The sequence below is a fragment of the Mesoplodon bidens genome, assembly GCF_964165515.1.
Source record: "Mesoplodon bidens genome assembly, chromosome: 11".
Classification (NCBI taxonomy): domain Eukaryota; kingdom Metazoa; phylum Chordata; class Mammalia; order Artiodactyla; family Ziphiidae; genus Mesoplodon; species Mesoplodon bidens.
In genome coordinates this window covers 101437268-101453752 of record NC_138167.1, presented here as the reverse complement: position 1 = coordinate 101453752, position 16485 = coordinate 101437268, and positions in this window count along the sequence as shown.

The following is a 16485-nucleotide window of genomic DNA, read 5'->3' as shown; positions in this document are numbered from 1 at the left end:
ACTCTGCTTTGATTTATGCTATTTAAACATAAAATGTTTTCACATTAATGGCTGCTTTCAGAATTAAAAGGATCACAAATGTACACTAAAATTATAAATATTAACAACTCCTCTATTTCCTAATAAAATAATACAGAGTTGCTAATTTGCATTTGGAATTTTTATTCTTAAAATATGTATCAGGGTAAACACAAAAAGTGCAGTATAAAATGAGGTTAGGGCTTCCCTGGTGGCGCAGTGGTTGAGAGTCCGCCTGCCGATGCAGGGGACACGGGTTCGTGCCCCGGTCCGGGAGGATCCCACATGCCGCGGAGCGGCTGGGCCCGTGAGCCATGGCCGCTGAGCCTGCGCGGCCGGAGCCTGTGCTCCGCAACGGGAGAGGCCACAACAGTGAGAGGCCCGCGTACCGCAAAAAAAAAAAAAAAAAAAAAATGAGGTTATATGGGAGTCAAATGGCTTCTGCTGTTCAAACAAGCATAAATATTCATTATTATTATTCAATATCAAATTAATCCAATGTTATTTTTTAGGAGATTACAGGAGCCATAAGAAAAAGTAAGCCCTCTAAAAATAGTAGTATAATTTTATTCTATTTCATCAGTAAATTTTAAATATTCAATAATATATTTTTTTCAATAACAATAATGTTTCTTACCAATTATTTCCACACATGGAACATATTATCTGTTTCTTTTCTTTAGAATCTTTAGCTTTATCTAAAAAAATACATTTTTATTCACCTCATGAATTTAATTCAGGAAATGACATTTAGGTAAATTTCTGTCATTAATACAGCTCTAGTTTTTTTCATAATCTTCCAAAAGATGACTGTGCACAGTATCTCATAGTCTTTAAATTGTTGATCAATGCTGAAAATTTATTTTTCTATCCTTGAGTATAGATAGAAACCAAAATTTTACATCTGTGATTATACTGGTACAATCAGAAACCTGTGAGTTGTAAAACAACTGCCCAACACATTTTATGCTTTCGTCTCCATAGTACTTTAAAATTAAAGCAAATACAACGCAGAAGCCCTCCAACCTTGGATAACCTCATGCTCTCCTTGTTTGCACATCATGGTGAACATCATTGCTGGGAATCAAATATGCAGAACTAATACTGTATAGTTCTGAAGAATAAAACTCTGAAAGCTATGTAAAATATACTTCTTACTCTTTTTCTTTTTTTTTTTTTTTTTTCTTTTTGCGGTATGTGGGCCTCTCACTGTTGTGGCCTCTCCCGTTGCGGAGCACAGGCTCCGGATGCGCAGGCCCAGCGGCCATGGCTCACGGGCCCAGCCGCTCCGCGGCATATGGGATCCTCCCAGACCGGGGCACGAACCCGTGTCCCCTGCATCGGCAGGCGGACTCTCAACCACTGCGCCACCAGGGAGGCCCATACTTCTTACTCTTGCACATGTAATTAAGATAACATCTAAGCCTGTGTCCAAATTATCTGGCAAGGAATCTCTCCTAATCTCTAAACTTTTGTCACAAAAGTTGAGCTTTTTGTCTCTGCTTTCTATAGTTGGTAATCCCCAAATGGTTATCATATACTCTAGCAGTACCTGGAGGTTTGGTCTTTAAACATTCACTTAAAGTTCTGTGTTAACATGTGTGATTTGATAGGCCCTACTGTGAGGATATGTTCCACCATGGTGATATTTATCTAAAGTAATATCAAATTACACAGATCATGGAATGTGAATGTATTAGTAGAACATACAGGAAGTAAGAAACATAATGCATGGTGAAATATCAATACACTAAAAAATCTGTATTTATTCAGATATGTGAGAACCTTCACTCACAATGTTATGAAAACTCAGTCATGGCAGTAAATACTAAAACAAAAACAGAGTAGTAAAGAGTAAAATAATGATTAAGAGCCAAAAACTATATTTTAGATTGTTTAACAAAACTGAGAATGTTGAAAACCACTGCTTTATTGGATGAGTACTGGGTTAAAAATTGACTAGCTGTCAGATCCATGTTCAAATTCCATTTCTACCCCAGATTAGCCAAACTTTTTGTTTATGTGTATGTGTGTTTACTCATTTATAAAATTGGATTGGTAATAACTATATTACAGAAAAATTGTGAATCTGAAGTGGCTCAAAGCCTGGAAAATAATAACTGAAAATAAATATATATGTTTGCTTTCTTCCTTTGCTCTTCATGGAAGTAATCAGTCTTCCAGAGATAAAAGAAATAATGTCATGTCGCTCCTGATTCACTGTGTTAGTTTAGTAATCTTGAACTTCCATCAGAATAATCAAAGCATTTATCATATACAGATAATGGGAATCAAATTACACTTCAAATTCATGAATGGTGTGTATGCTTGAGGTAATGGGTCCTGTCAAATAATTTGTTTGATATAGTAATTGTTTTAATTTCCTGTGTATTTCCTCACATGTAAAATCAGAGGAATGGAAAAGACCAGAGGTCTGCAAACTACAGACCATGGGCCAAATACAAAGCTCTCCTTGTTTTTGCATGGCTCCTGGCACCACTCCAGCAGGCTGCCTGGCCCATCTTTCCCTTAGGATCTCAGTGCCTACTTCCCTGGCAGTTGTATCCCGCTACTGTCCCAGGTCTGCAAGGGCTACTGTCTGTACACTGGGGACTTGACTGATGAGGCAAGGGCCCAAACTTTGAGTTGGAACTTTGAGTCCAAGGGAGATGACTCACCTCCAGCTAAGCTGTACAAATTGAGAGAGCCAAGCTATCCGGAAGGAGAGAAAGGCGCACCATGGGTATCTGGGAGAAACTGGGTCAGAAACTAAGCCAGGTACTCACCCTCTCACCCACCAGACCCCTTCTGTTCATCCTGTCTTTCTTTTACAGAGAATGTCTACAGCTGACGGCAACTAAGTGCAAAGCACTCCTACTACCCCTGTGGACCAACCCCAGGCAAATAAGGTGGGGAAGGGATTTTACCTAAAGTACCTGTCTAATATCCTCTATTTTGCCTTTGGACCTGCAAAGCTTAATATTATTTATCATCTGTCTCTTCACAGTTTTCTAACGTGGGTGGAAATCCTTTTTATAGCTGCTTTCTCAGCAGTCATACACAGATTATGAAGAACTCTTTTTTTCTGAAGAGCCTTAATGCCCTGTGACTGAGTCCAACTATCTGGGCCATGGATTGTATTTTCTTCCTATGTATGGTTGAGCTCCTCCTTCTCTCCTTTCCTACCTACAGAAGAATACATTTTTACCAAGATGGGGGAAGAATGGAGGCATCTCTGAGGTAAGGAAATCTGAAGTCCAGGCCACCATAGAAAATAACATTTTATTTCTTGTTTATCTTCCCACTTCTCTAAATCAATTGGGTTGCACAGAGAGATACTTACAAAGGAGTGAATAGGCCTTTATCCTTTTTGCAGAACAAAAACCCTACAACTAACATCATAGCTAATGGTAAAATACTGAATGTTTGCCCTAAATCAGGAACCAGATTAAGAAGCCCTCTCTTATCACTTCTATTCAGTTAACTGCATGTGGACTTTTCCGAGGCAGTTCAAAATAGGCATCTGGCTTCAAGCAAGAGTGAAGAAAGTGCAAGCAAGACTGAAATTATAATCTTTTATAAGTTAATATTGGTAGCATCCCAGCAATTCTAAGTGCTAGTATATGTGAAATAGTTGAATAGATACATAAAATTGATGAAATGAAAGTTTCTTGCAATGGTCTGAATGTTTGGGTCCCCTCCAAATTCATACATTGAAATCTTAACCCCTCAGGGGATAGTTTTAGGAGGTGAGGACGTTGGGAGATTATATCATGGAGGCAGAGCCCTAATGAATGGGATTATTGCCCATATAAAAGAGACCTCAGAGAGCTAGCTCATCTTTTTCACCACGTGAGGACAAAGCAAGAAGGGACCATGTGTGAACCAGGATGCTTGCCCTCACTAGACACTGAATCTGCCAGTGCCTTTCTTAGACTTCCCAGCCTCTAAGCAAACAAGTAAATGTTTGTTGTTTACAAGCCATCCAGTTTATGATATTTTGTTATGGTGACTTGAATGAACTAAGAGAGTTCTGAAGTTTTTTTGTTGTTGTTGTTTTTGTTTTTTGGTATTCATTCTAAACACATACACTGGAAGGATATACAATAACTTGTAGAATTGAACTTATTTCTCCAGAGGCAAGAAAGAGGGAAGAATGAAGTTACAGAGAAAATATTTTATGTTTCTTTACCACTAGGGCTTTCTGAGCAAATTTTACTGAAATTTGGGACGTGAACTAAAAGATAAGACTTTGAGGTTAATTTATGACTGAATAGAGAACTCCAGAGACAGGCATGTGTTATATTTCTATGAAGGAAGAGTCACAGGACCATAAAGACATCCTTTGGTTTTAAAGTTGGAGACACTGGACTTATTTCTCCTCTAGAGAGATTTATTTACTTTCCAAAGTGTGAGGACACAGGATTATTCTCGTTACGTTTTCAAGAGTATTTCCTCAGAAGCTGAGGATAAGAGCTACCTCTCTATCCTATGTAACCATCAAGATTCTTTTTTTTTTTTTTTGAAGTTTTCTTGCCTACTATAGACCCTCTTACATGTAGGATACATCTGGTTCTCATTGCATCACCTGAGGTGTAATAATTGGGGCAAAAGGAAAGCAGTAAAACTACTGGCTTTAAGTAAATAATATATTTTGCTTCAGAAACTTCACTTCTAAATTTAGAATAATATTAACAAATATAGGTATATGAAATACATTCAGATAGAGGTATACATAGGAGTTGCAACTGTGTATTATTTTAAAATAAGGTCTGAAACAAATATAAATATGAGCATGGTTAAAATCTGGTTGGACATACAATGTTGATACATTGGTCCCGTAATTTTAAAACTAACAAATAAAAAATTCCTTTTTGGTCAAAATGTTGGTAGAAAGCACAGGAAAAAACAACAACAACAACAACAGTGGGTTAAAGAAAATTTTGACCTTCACACACACAGTCTTATATAGTGGAAATATGAAGACAGTCTAATTTCACTGCAAAATATATAAGGACGTTGTCTGCTTTTCAAGGGAGCAAGATGAACTGCTTTGTACTTACAACCTTGTAGGAAGTAATTCATAGAGTAATATTCTGATTTGGGGACAGCTTCCTTGGAATACTATAATTTTAATTAATAAATGCTTTTTTATAAAATGATCATTTTTTTTGAACAACACTGCACTGATTCAAAAAGGCTATTGTTTTCTTAGAATTAATTTTAAAAGTTTTCAAGTGAATGATTTTGGCTATTGATAATATTGTCATGAAACTGGCAAAGAGGTCAAGTGAGTGTGCGCTCATGCAATTTATATGTCATGTGATGCTCACAGAATTCTAAAATCTTTATTAAATAACTATAAGGGATCATATGCTTCCATCTGCAGCAGATGGCAGTGCTGATTTCCAAATGGGAACTTCTCCAGGTTAGGATAACTTCCCTTGAATAGTTTACGTACTAATGGTGTACCAACAGTAGATCTATTAATTACTTGAACTGCTCCTAAATCATATCACCAGTCATTATTTTAACATTAATATGATTGAGGATTTACCTATGGGGATCTATTAAGGGAAAGGAAAAATTTAATCACATAGCTCGATGATTCTTAAGTCATTAGTCAGCATACTGAGTGAATCAGTTACTAATGTGTTCAGCCAGAAATAGTAGAACATGGAAGTTTATTTCAATCACCAAAAAGAAATCAAGAGACCCAGAGTTCAGTAGTCATATTGTGCAGCTCACTGATACAACTGGGGACCCACAATCTTTTAATTTCTTTTTCACTAACCATTAGTGAAACGTTAGTGTGCTAGCTTCTATTCCCATGTTTAATGTGTCATGGTCTCCAGATGGCTATTGCTGTTCTAAATCATACATTGGTGTTATAGGTAGAAAAAGAATGGCAAGAGAGAGCGAATAAATACTGAACCCAGATTGGGGGAAAAAACTTTCTAGATATCTTCAGGTTACATTACATTGGCCAGAAATGTGTCATATACTTCCCCTAGCTAAGAGCGTCTGAGAAAGATAGCAATTTGGACTCAGAATATTGCTGTACTGTGCAAAGTTAAGGTTATGTTATTAAGGAAGAGTGAGAAATCCCAACAGTATAAAATAAAAGAAATATCTTCTCTGGGTCACAATAAATTTGAATTACTAAAAAACTATATTTCATTGAAAAGAATATTGATTTACATGAGATAGAGTGTAACAATAGCTATTAGTTGATAGCTTACTACTTAAAAAAACAGATATCAGTTCTTTAAAGTGTTAAAAAATTTAAAATAAACACTTTACACAATGTAAATTATTACTCCAATATATAAATGAGGACCTGAGACATAAAAAATTGGCTCATATTACTCAGCTACTAAGTACTGAAGGAGTAAAACCAAAGTAGTACTAGAGGAGTAAAACTAGGTATTAAACTCCCTAGCCTCAGTGTCTTTGTTTGGACAATGGAGAAAATAATAGTAAACTAATAGTGATGTGGAAAGGATCAGATGATATCATAGATGAGAATGTCTTAAAAGAGTAAGTTCCCAGTAAACTCCAGCTATTATGACTATTCAGCTGCTTTGCCACATTTTTTAAATATTCTGAAAAAAAAAGTGCCTAGATTAGCTTTTCATGTGTATTCAGTTCTACACTTGACCATCTAAAACCGTTCTACTTTTCCATAAATATACTTAAAAACAGATTCATTAAAACTTTAAGATAGTTTACATAAACACGCAAAGCAGGATGACTACAGAAATATTTTCCTAAGGATTATTTTAAAGTAAATTATTTCCTTTTCTAAAAATTCTCACTAAAGTACAGAAAAATACAAAGCTATCCATTTTACAGCACATTCATAAAAACATGAAAACTGTCTTCTTTAATCTTCACAATAATTAAAATAAACAGGCCAGTTGTTCCCATTTCCACTTATTTAGAAATGGTAAAATTAAAACTCTACATGAGGGCTCCCTTGGTGGCGCAGTGGTTGAGAGTCCGCCTGCCGATGCAGGGGACACGGGTTCGTGCCCTGGTCCGGGAAGATCCCACATGCCGCGGAGCGGCTAGGCCCTTGAGCCATGGCCGCTGAGCCTGCGCATCTGGAGCCTGTGCTCCGCAACGGGAGAGGCCACAGCAGTGAGAGGCCCGCATATAGCAAAAAAAAAAAAAAAAACAAAAAAAACTCTACATGATTAAATAATTGCCTAATTCAAAAGCCTTCGAAACTACCAGAGGAGGGACCAGAACCCAGTCTGCTGTACTAAACTCTAAATCCAGTGCTTTAAATATAACTTGCAATAAAAACTGTAATGACATCTTACCTTCATATTCCTACTGATTCAGACATTAGATAAGAAAATGCACATTCATTCAAATGTATAAAAGTGGGAATGTTTTCTTTTTTGGCTGAATCATTTTTGAATATCCTAATTGTTCATGTGAATACAGAATACTTTTTTTTTTTTTTTTTTTTTTTTGCTGTACGCGGGCCTCTCACTGCTGTGGCCTCTCCCGTTGCGGAGCACAGGCTCCGGACACACAGGCTCCGCGGCCATGGCTCGCGGGCCCAGCCGCTCCGCGGCACGTGGGATCTTCCGGGATCGGGGCGCGAACCCGTGTCCCCTGCATCGGCAGGCGGACTCTCAACCACTGCGCCACCAGGGAAGCCCCAGAATACTTTTTGTACAAAATAATACTTTTGACTTTTAGCTTTTATGTGTTGAAAACAGCCTGACAAAAACAAGTCAATAGAAAATTAGTGAAAGAATTGAAACTTTTAGTTTAAATATGGCTTCTCCAGTTGATTTGCTGAATGGCCTCAGGAAAAGGGTCTAACACATTTGCGTCTGTCTCCTCATTTGTAAAACTGGAAGTAAAATGCTTACTTTCCTACCTCACGCGGGTATTACATGAACTAATTAGTCAAGTGTAGCTAGCAGGTAAAGGCATGTTCTGATTAGTTAGTTACTTCTACAGAATAGAGAATTGACTGGTCAGGCTTACTAACATTAGCTAAAAAGTAACATTGACTGAGAAACAATGCAGGTTTATTGTAAGATATATTAGTAAATTTAAAACCCATTTGCCAAAAGAAATAAATACTGAATTGGGTTTGTTCTTAAGACAGAATACACCTGCATTTCTGGTGAGTTACAGAAAGATCACAACCAAAAAGTTTACTAGAATTTCTCTATTACAAACAATTGTAAGAAACCATGGGACATGCATTCCTTGCACTAAAATGGATCTTTCATTTCCTGGAATTCCACCATTCTCATGTTTGAATCCTCTCTTTAATTTACGTGACAAGTCCATTTTTATTTTGACTACTTCCAGTGAACCTATTACATTTAAACATGAATAGTTAAGTTTTTATGAAGTAAAACATACATCAGCAAAAGTACACAAAATATGAATACATAGCTCATAAGCTAAAGCTCAGTGAATCATCAGAAAGTGAATACACATGTAACATAATCAAGTAAAGAAAAAATAGTTTTAGCATCACCTAAGTCCTCAAACCCCTTCCCTATCCACATCATGTACAGTTTCCTCAAAGTACGGTTGCCAGATAAAATACAAAATGTAATATTTGGTACATAGTAAACAGATTTTCATTGTTTATCTAAAATTTAAAGTTACCTGGGCATCCTGCATTTTTTTTCTCTAAATTGGACAACACTTTTAAAGACAACTTCTTCTCCTTAATTCTAACAACATAAATTAGTTTGGCCTTAAAAAAGAAAAGAAAAAAACTTTATGTGAAATGAAATTGGTATATTATGAAAACTTTTCTCTATAATTTTTTACTCTGTTTTGTGTGTGTGAGCTTTACCCATTGTTCACTTCTATTGCTATATTCTATTTGTCTGAATATACTACAGTACAGTCTTCATTATAATGTTGATGGACATTTCAGTAGTATCAAGTTTGAGCAATCGTAATTAATGATGAAATTAATGTTCTTGTCCTTATCTATTGGTGCCCATGTGGATAATTCTTTCTGAAGCTATAATTCTTTAATATCATCTAATTGCCACTCAAAATTCAAATTTCCTGAATTATCTCAAAAATGGACTTTTACAGTTGATTTGTTCAGGCCAGGTTCCAAAAAAGATACAACACTGCATTTTGTGGATAGTTCCCTTATGTCTTTTTTTCCCCCGTTTTTTAATCGTGGTAAAATACACATAAAATTTAGCATTTTAACCATTTTTAGGAGCACAATTCAATATTAAGTACATTCATAATGTTGTGCTACCATCACCACATCACATTTTTATTGATTGTATATTTGGAAGTGAAATTGCTGGGTCAAGAAGATGCATATATTCAATTTTAACAGAAATTTCCAAAGAGTTATCCAAAATAGCTGTGCCGATTTATATCCCTACCAGCAGATTATGAGAGGTCTTATTTCTTCACATTCTTGTCAATACTTGATATTGTCAATCTTTTTAACTTTAACCATCCTGATAGGAATGCAGGAATGCCTTCAATTTGCATTTCTCTGATTTCTAATGAAGTTGAGGACATGCTCATACAGTTTTAGGCTATTTTTATATCCCTTTTGTTCAGTGCCTTTTCACATTTCTTGCCTGCATTTTCTATTAGTATGTTTGTTTTTGATAGGAGTTGTTTATATTTTCTTGACACAAGCATACATATGTATGTATATATATATGCATATGTGTGTGTGTGTATCATATATATACATATGTATATGGCTTCACAGTAAAAAAATTTTTTTTTTTTGCGGTACGCGGGCCTCTCACTGCTGTGGCCTCTCCCGTTGTGGAGCACAGGCTTCGGACGCGCAAGCTCAGCAGCCATGGTTCACGGGCCCAGCCGCTCCGCGGCATGTGGGATCTTCCCGGACTGGGGCACGAACCCGTGTCCCCTGCATCGGCAGGCGGACTCTCAACCACTGCGCCACCAGGGAAGCCCCACAGTAAAATTTTATAGCTCGTTTAACAAGTCCTACATCCTTGCTTTGTTTTTTATCTAAAGGATTTTTTTTTTTTTGCTACTTTTGAATTATGCCTTTAAGTAAAATTTAGATTTAACTAGCCAATTTCCATTAAAAACTTCCTTGGATATTTTTAAGGAGTGCAGTGAATTTATAAATCAATTTGGAATAAATTGGCATCTTTACACGCCTTCCAGTCAATGACATGGTAATACCTTCATTTATTTATATCTTGTGGTAGGCAGAATAATGACCTTCCAAAGATATTCATGCCTTAATCCCCATCATAAGAAAATGTGTTAGCTTCTATGGCAAAAAGGGTTTTGCAGATATAATTAAGAATCTTGAGATGAGGAGATTATTGTAAATTATGAAAGTGAGCCCAGTTTAATCTGAAGAGTCCTTGTAAGAGGGGGTCATGAGGAGATGACATACTTTACAAAGGATGGGGCCATGAATCAAGGAATAGAGGCTTATAAAAGCTAGAAAAGGCAAGGAAATGGATTTTCACCTAGAAGGGACACAGCCATGGCAACACTTTGAATTTATGACTTCTGACTTCTAGAACTATAAAATAATAAACTTGTGGTTTTTAAGACACACAGTTTATGATAATTTGTAAAAGCAGCAATAGGACACTGATACTGATATTGGTGCCTGGAAGTGGAGTGCTATTGTGTCATATACCTAAAAATGTGGAAGTGTCTTTGGAATTGGGAAATAAACAAAAGATGGAAGGATTTTAAAGAGCATTAAAGAAAAGCATAGCTTGCTTTGAACAAACTGTTAGTAGAAATACAGTTATTAAAGAATCTGGTAGAGTATCCAGGAAGCAATGAGGAACATGGTAGAGAAAACCCCCAAAGAGGGGGATGCAAGGTGGTTAATATTAGAGTGATGCAATGTGAGAAAGAATTGAAGTGCTATTGCTGGTTTTAAATATGCAAGAAGGTACTGTGAGCCAAGGAATACTCATGGCCTCTAGAAAAAGAACAGATCTCTCCCAGTTGTCTCCAGAAGAAATGCAGCCCTGCAGACACATTGATTTTAGCCCAGTGGAACCCATTTTTGACTTCTGACCTTCAGAATTGCAATTTACTGCAGCAGCAATAAAATATTAATATAGTTAAAAAAATTTTTTTCTACAAATAATATTTTGTAGTTTTCTATATGGAGGTCTTGAAAATTTTCCAAGCTATTTTAATGCTATTGTAAATAATTTTTTAGGTTCATTTTTGTTTTTGTTGAGAGTGTACAGAGTGTAGAATAAATTTCTCTACAGTGACGTTTTTCCAATAAACTTGCTAAACCACATAATAATTCTAGTAATTTATGTGGGGATTTAAAAAAATTACAAACCTAATAATTACAACATTATTTCTTTCTTTCCACTGCTAGTACTCTGGTTTTTTCTTCTCTTACTGTATTGACTAGGACCTTATTGTATTGACTAGGACCTTGGTGGTCATTGTTTTGATCCTAATTTTAAAGAAAAACATTTGGTAATAAAGTATAATGTTTGATGTAGATTTTTCACACACTTCCCTTTACCAGCATAAGCAACTTCTTTATTCACAAATATGGTTATTTGCAAAGAAATCCTAAACAATCTACATAAAAAATACTAGAACTAATATTTGAAATTAACCAGTTCAAGGGATAGAAGCTCAATATACAAAAGTCATAGTATATACATCTAGATCCCTAATCTTGGTTTCAAAAACCAGCCTTTAATAAAAGCAATCAAAGCACTTGAAAGAAATGGCTGCTTGTAGGGCTAGGGCAAGAAATATAGAAGATGATCCTGGAGTATATTATAATGCCAAAAAGTAAGAAAGTTCTCCAAAACAAAACACAACCAAAAACAAAAATGACAGGAGTATGTCAGAGGAACACAGGAATCAAATAAAAAAGCTGAAATAATTTGAGCAAAAAATTTAAAAGTAGTATTTTATTATAAACCAAAGTACAAAAAAAATTTAAATGATTTATTTATTCTTATGAATTTATTTATATCAGTTCATACTGGGCTCATTCAAACAGAAATAAATAAATAAATAAATAAATAAATAAATAAATTGTAGAGAGAAGAGGCAAATTTCCCATGCAGAACAATTCCAAACAATTTATGTAGATATTTCACTCTCAAGGAGGTGAAGCACAGCCCCCTACTCCTTAAATTTGGGCTGCACATGGTGAATTCCTTCCAAAGAGTACAGTATGGAAAGGAGGGAAATAAAAGAGTAAATTTATAGTGGAAAAACTAGACAAACCCTACTCTGAAGATAATCAAGATGATATCTGTCAAAGATAAAGAAGTCCGGACACTAAAGTGGTAAGGCCAGATTTTAATCAATACTATTTTATTGCACTAGGGAGAGGGTCCAGCATAAATGGAACTCAGTTTGGGTTTGCACAGAGGTGACTGGGCATTTTAAATGGAGAATGAGGAGTAGGAAGTGGGGCAGACAGGGACTCAGTAGAATCAGGGAAATGAAAAATTATAAAGCATCAGTCAGTATAAATACTGATTAGGCTCTCTGTGTCTGTTAACTAGCAATTATTAAAAGTTACAATTCTATTCTTTCATAGAGACTGAAAGACAAAGGTCCTATCCATCCTGATGACAACATTTTAAAGAAAGAGCTCTCAGGTCCTTGAGAAAGACAATCCTGAGTTGTATGATATATATACACATCTCAAAGGAACAGAGGAAGAATTCACAGTTGTAAGCCCTTCTTAGTAAATGTTCTAAGAAAGGGTAGTCATGGGGCTTATTGTCAGATATTGGCTAGAACAAACAAGAAATTCTTTTGGCAGCCTTGAGCTTTCTTAGGCAGATACTTTAAGGTGGCTAGGGTCATTCTAGGGATATGGACTTAACCTGTTAGAAACTGTTAGTGCTTCTTTCAGTCTTTTAATGTGGGGAATGAGAGTGGTTGAAACCATTTGTGTTGAGAGTGTGTAGTTTTTAATAGGTCCAGATGGAGGCCTAGTCCAAAAGGGAGCTCAGAACTTGGCTAGAGTTTGGTCAAGGAGATAATCTTTGTCATATCAACTGAGTTGTTTTGCTGATAGTAATGTATGCTTGATGTGATAAAATAAAAATGGCACTTTACCACTGTGGACTTTCTCTTCAAAACTTATAACTCCTGTCTAATTATGAGAAAGACCTCAGACAAATCCTAATAGAGGGGCATTCTACAAAATTCCTGACCAGTAATACTCCTTAAAATTGTCAAGGTCATCAAAACTAAAACAGCCAGATGAAAGAGAGGGATCACAGCATCATGCTGGCATAAGACATTGTTTGATCCATACCCCCTTAAACAACAAATTTTTGGCAACCATCACGAATGAAAGTGCCTCTGTGAAAGTTGTGGGATCAGGCACCATATACCAAGGGACCTGGAAGGAGTCTTGCCCACCTGTGTATAATGTAATAAACAGACTTCAGTATTGCTGTGGATCCTGCAGTAGCCTGTGAACTGGTTCCAGGGGCTCTCAGTCATGGTCTGGGAGCACCTGGAGAATACTGACTTGGGAATCACCCATGGACACGAGAGGCTTTTTGGAAGCCAGGCTTCCAGAGAAGCCCTCCGTTGGAGCTAAAAACAAATTACAAGTTTTGATGCACTGGAATGGGTAAAAGGAACAGCTTGACTTTGTCTACATCAACCATCCCCCATGGTGGCACAGTTTAGGGCTAAACAAGTTCTTTTTGGCCCATGATTTCCACTGTGGGGGAAGAAGGAAAGTGAGTGGATTCCCAGTTTCCCAGCTGTGCAGATGATGCCAAAGAGACTCATTTCTCTCTTGCAGCATCCAAACTACAAAACTGAAATCTTCATGACTGGGGTGAGGGAGGAGATCAGGATGGAAGCAGAAAAATTCTCAGAGGGAATTAAAGGGACATGGTTCCTGCTGACTGCATTGTGGGCTCCATCAGGAATCTAGCACACAAGTTTCTGGGCAAGAGCGATGGAAAGCACACCATGGATCCTCCAAATGAACTGTGTTTTTTTTTTTTTTTTTAAGTTTAATTGTAGTATACAGATTAAAGTACAAAAGTATTAAAAATAACTATAGTTACCTTAAAATTTCAATGAGGAAATAATATAAAAAGAAGCATATTGTATATATGCACCACATCTTCTTTATCTATTCATCTGTCAATGGATACTTAAGTTGTTTCCGTATCTTGGATATTGTGAATAGTGCTGCTATGAACATAGGGGTGCACGTATCTTTTTGATTTAAAGTTTTGTCCGGATATATGCCCAGGAGTGGGATTGATGGATCATATGGTAATTTTATTTTTAGTTTTCTGAGGAACCTCTATATTGTTCTCCATAGTGACTGCACCAACTTACATTCTCACCAACAGTGTAGGAGGGTTCCCTTTTCTCCACAACCTCTCCAGAATTTGATATTTGTAGACTTTTAAATGATGGCCACTCTGACCAGTGTGAAGTGGTACTTCATTGTAGTTTTGATTTGTATTTCTCTAATAATTAGTGATGCTGAATACTACTCAGCCATAAAAAAGAACTAAATAATGCCACTTGCATCAACATGGATGCAACTAGAGATTATCATACTAAGTGAAGTAAGTCAGAAAGAGAAAGACAAATATCATAAGATACCACTTATATGTGGAATCTAAAATATGGCACAAATGAACCTATCTACTAAACAGAAACAGACTCACAGACATAGAGAACAAACTTGTGGTTTCCAAGGGGGAAAGGAAGTGGGGGAGGGATGGACTGGGAGTTTGGGGTTAGTAGATGCAAACTATTACACAAAGAATGGATAAAAAAACAAGGTCCTATCGTATAGCACAGGGAACTATATTCAATGTCCTGGGACAAGCCATAATGGAAAAAAATATAAAAAAGAATATATATATATATATATATATATATATATATATATATATATATATGTGTATACCTGAACCATATTGCTTTACAGCAGAAACTAACACAACATTGCAAATCAACTATACATCAATAGAAAAAATAAAAATAAGAAAAACAAACAAAAAAGTATATTGTGACATTAAAATATAAAATAGGGGAAATAGAAGGGTAGAGTTTTTGTATACAATTGAATTTGTTATTGGTGTAAAACAGACTGTAATATCTATAGGATGTTTTATGTAAACCTCATGGTGCCCATAAAGCAAAAGCTTATAATAGGTTCATGAATGATTAAAAAAACAAAGGGAATCAGAGGGACTTTCCCGGTGGCACAGTGGTTAAGAATTTGCCTGCCAATGCAGGGGACATGGATTTGATCCCCGGTCCAGGAAGATCTCACATGCCGCAGAGCAACTAAGCCCGTGCACCACAACTACTGAACCTGTGCTCTAGAGTCCGTGTGCCACAACTACTGAAGCCCGCATGCCTAGAGCCCATGCTCTGCAGCAAGAGAAGCCACTGCAAGGAGAAGCCCACGCACAAGGAAGAGTAGCCCCAACTCACCACAACTAGAGAAAGCCTGCACGCAGCAACAAAAACCCAACACGGCCAAGAATAAATTTTAAAAAGTTAACATCTTTTTTAAAAAAAAAGGAATCAAAGCATACCACTATGAAAAAAATCACCAATTTACAAAGGAAAACAACAAAAGCTGAAGAATGGAAAAAGGAAACTACAAAACAGTGAGAAAGCAATTGATAACAAGGTATTAGTGGTCCTTAACTATCAGTAATTACTCTAAATGTAAATACATTGAATTCTTCATCCAAAAAACATAGATTGACAGAATAGGAAAACAAAACAAGATCTAACCATATGTTGCTTACAAGAGACTCATTTCAGCTTTAAGAGTACACATAGGCTCAAAATGATGGGATGGAAAAAGATAGTCCATGCAAGGGGAAACTAAAAAAAAGCAGGGGCATCTATACTTATATCAGACAAAATAGACTTCAAACCAAAAATGGTAACAAGAGAAAAAGAAGGTCATATATAATTATAAAAGGGTCAAGTCATCAAGAATATATAATAATCTTAAAAATAGAGGCACTCAACACTGAAGCACCTAAATATATTTCGTAAATAGTAACAGATTTGAATAAGAAATAGACAAATAATCATAGGGGACTTCAGTATCCCATTGTTCAATGATAGAGCATCCAGTCAGAAAGTCAACAAAGATGTTGGACTTGAATCATACTTTAGACCAAATGGATCTAATAGACATGTATAGAACCATCCATTCAAGAACAACAGAATACACATCTCAAGCTTTCACAGAACATTCTCCAGGATATATTGCCAAACAAAATACGCCACAACACAAGTTTTAAATTTAAGAAGGTTGATATTATAACAAGTATCTTTTCCAACCACCATGGTATAAAACTATAAAAGGAAAGCTGGAAAATTTACAAATATGTGGAAATTAAACAACATGCTTCTGAACAACCAATAGGTCAAATAATAAATCAAAAGAAGAATAAAAAAATATCTTGAAACGAA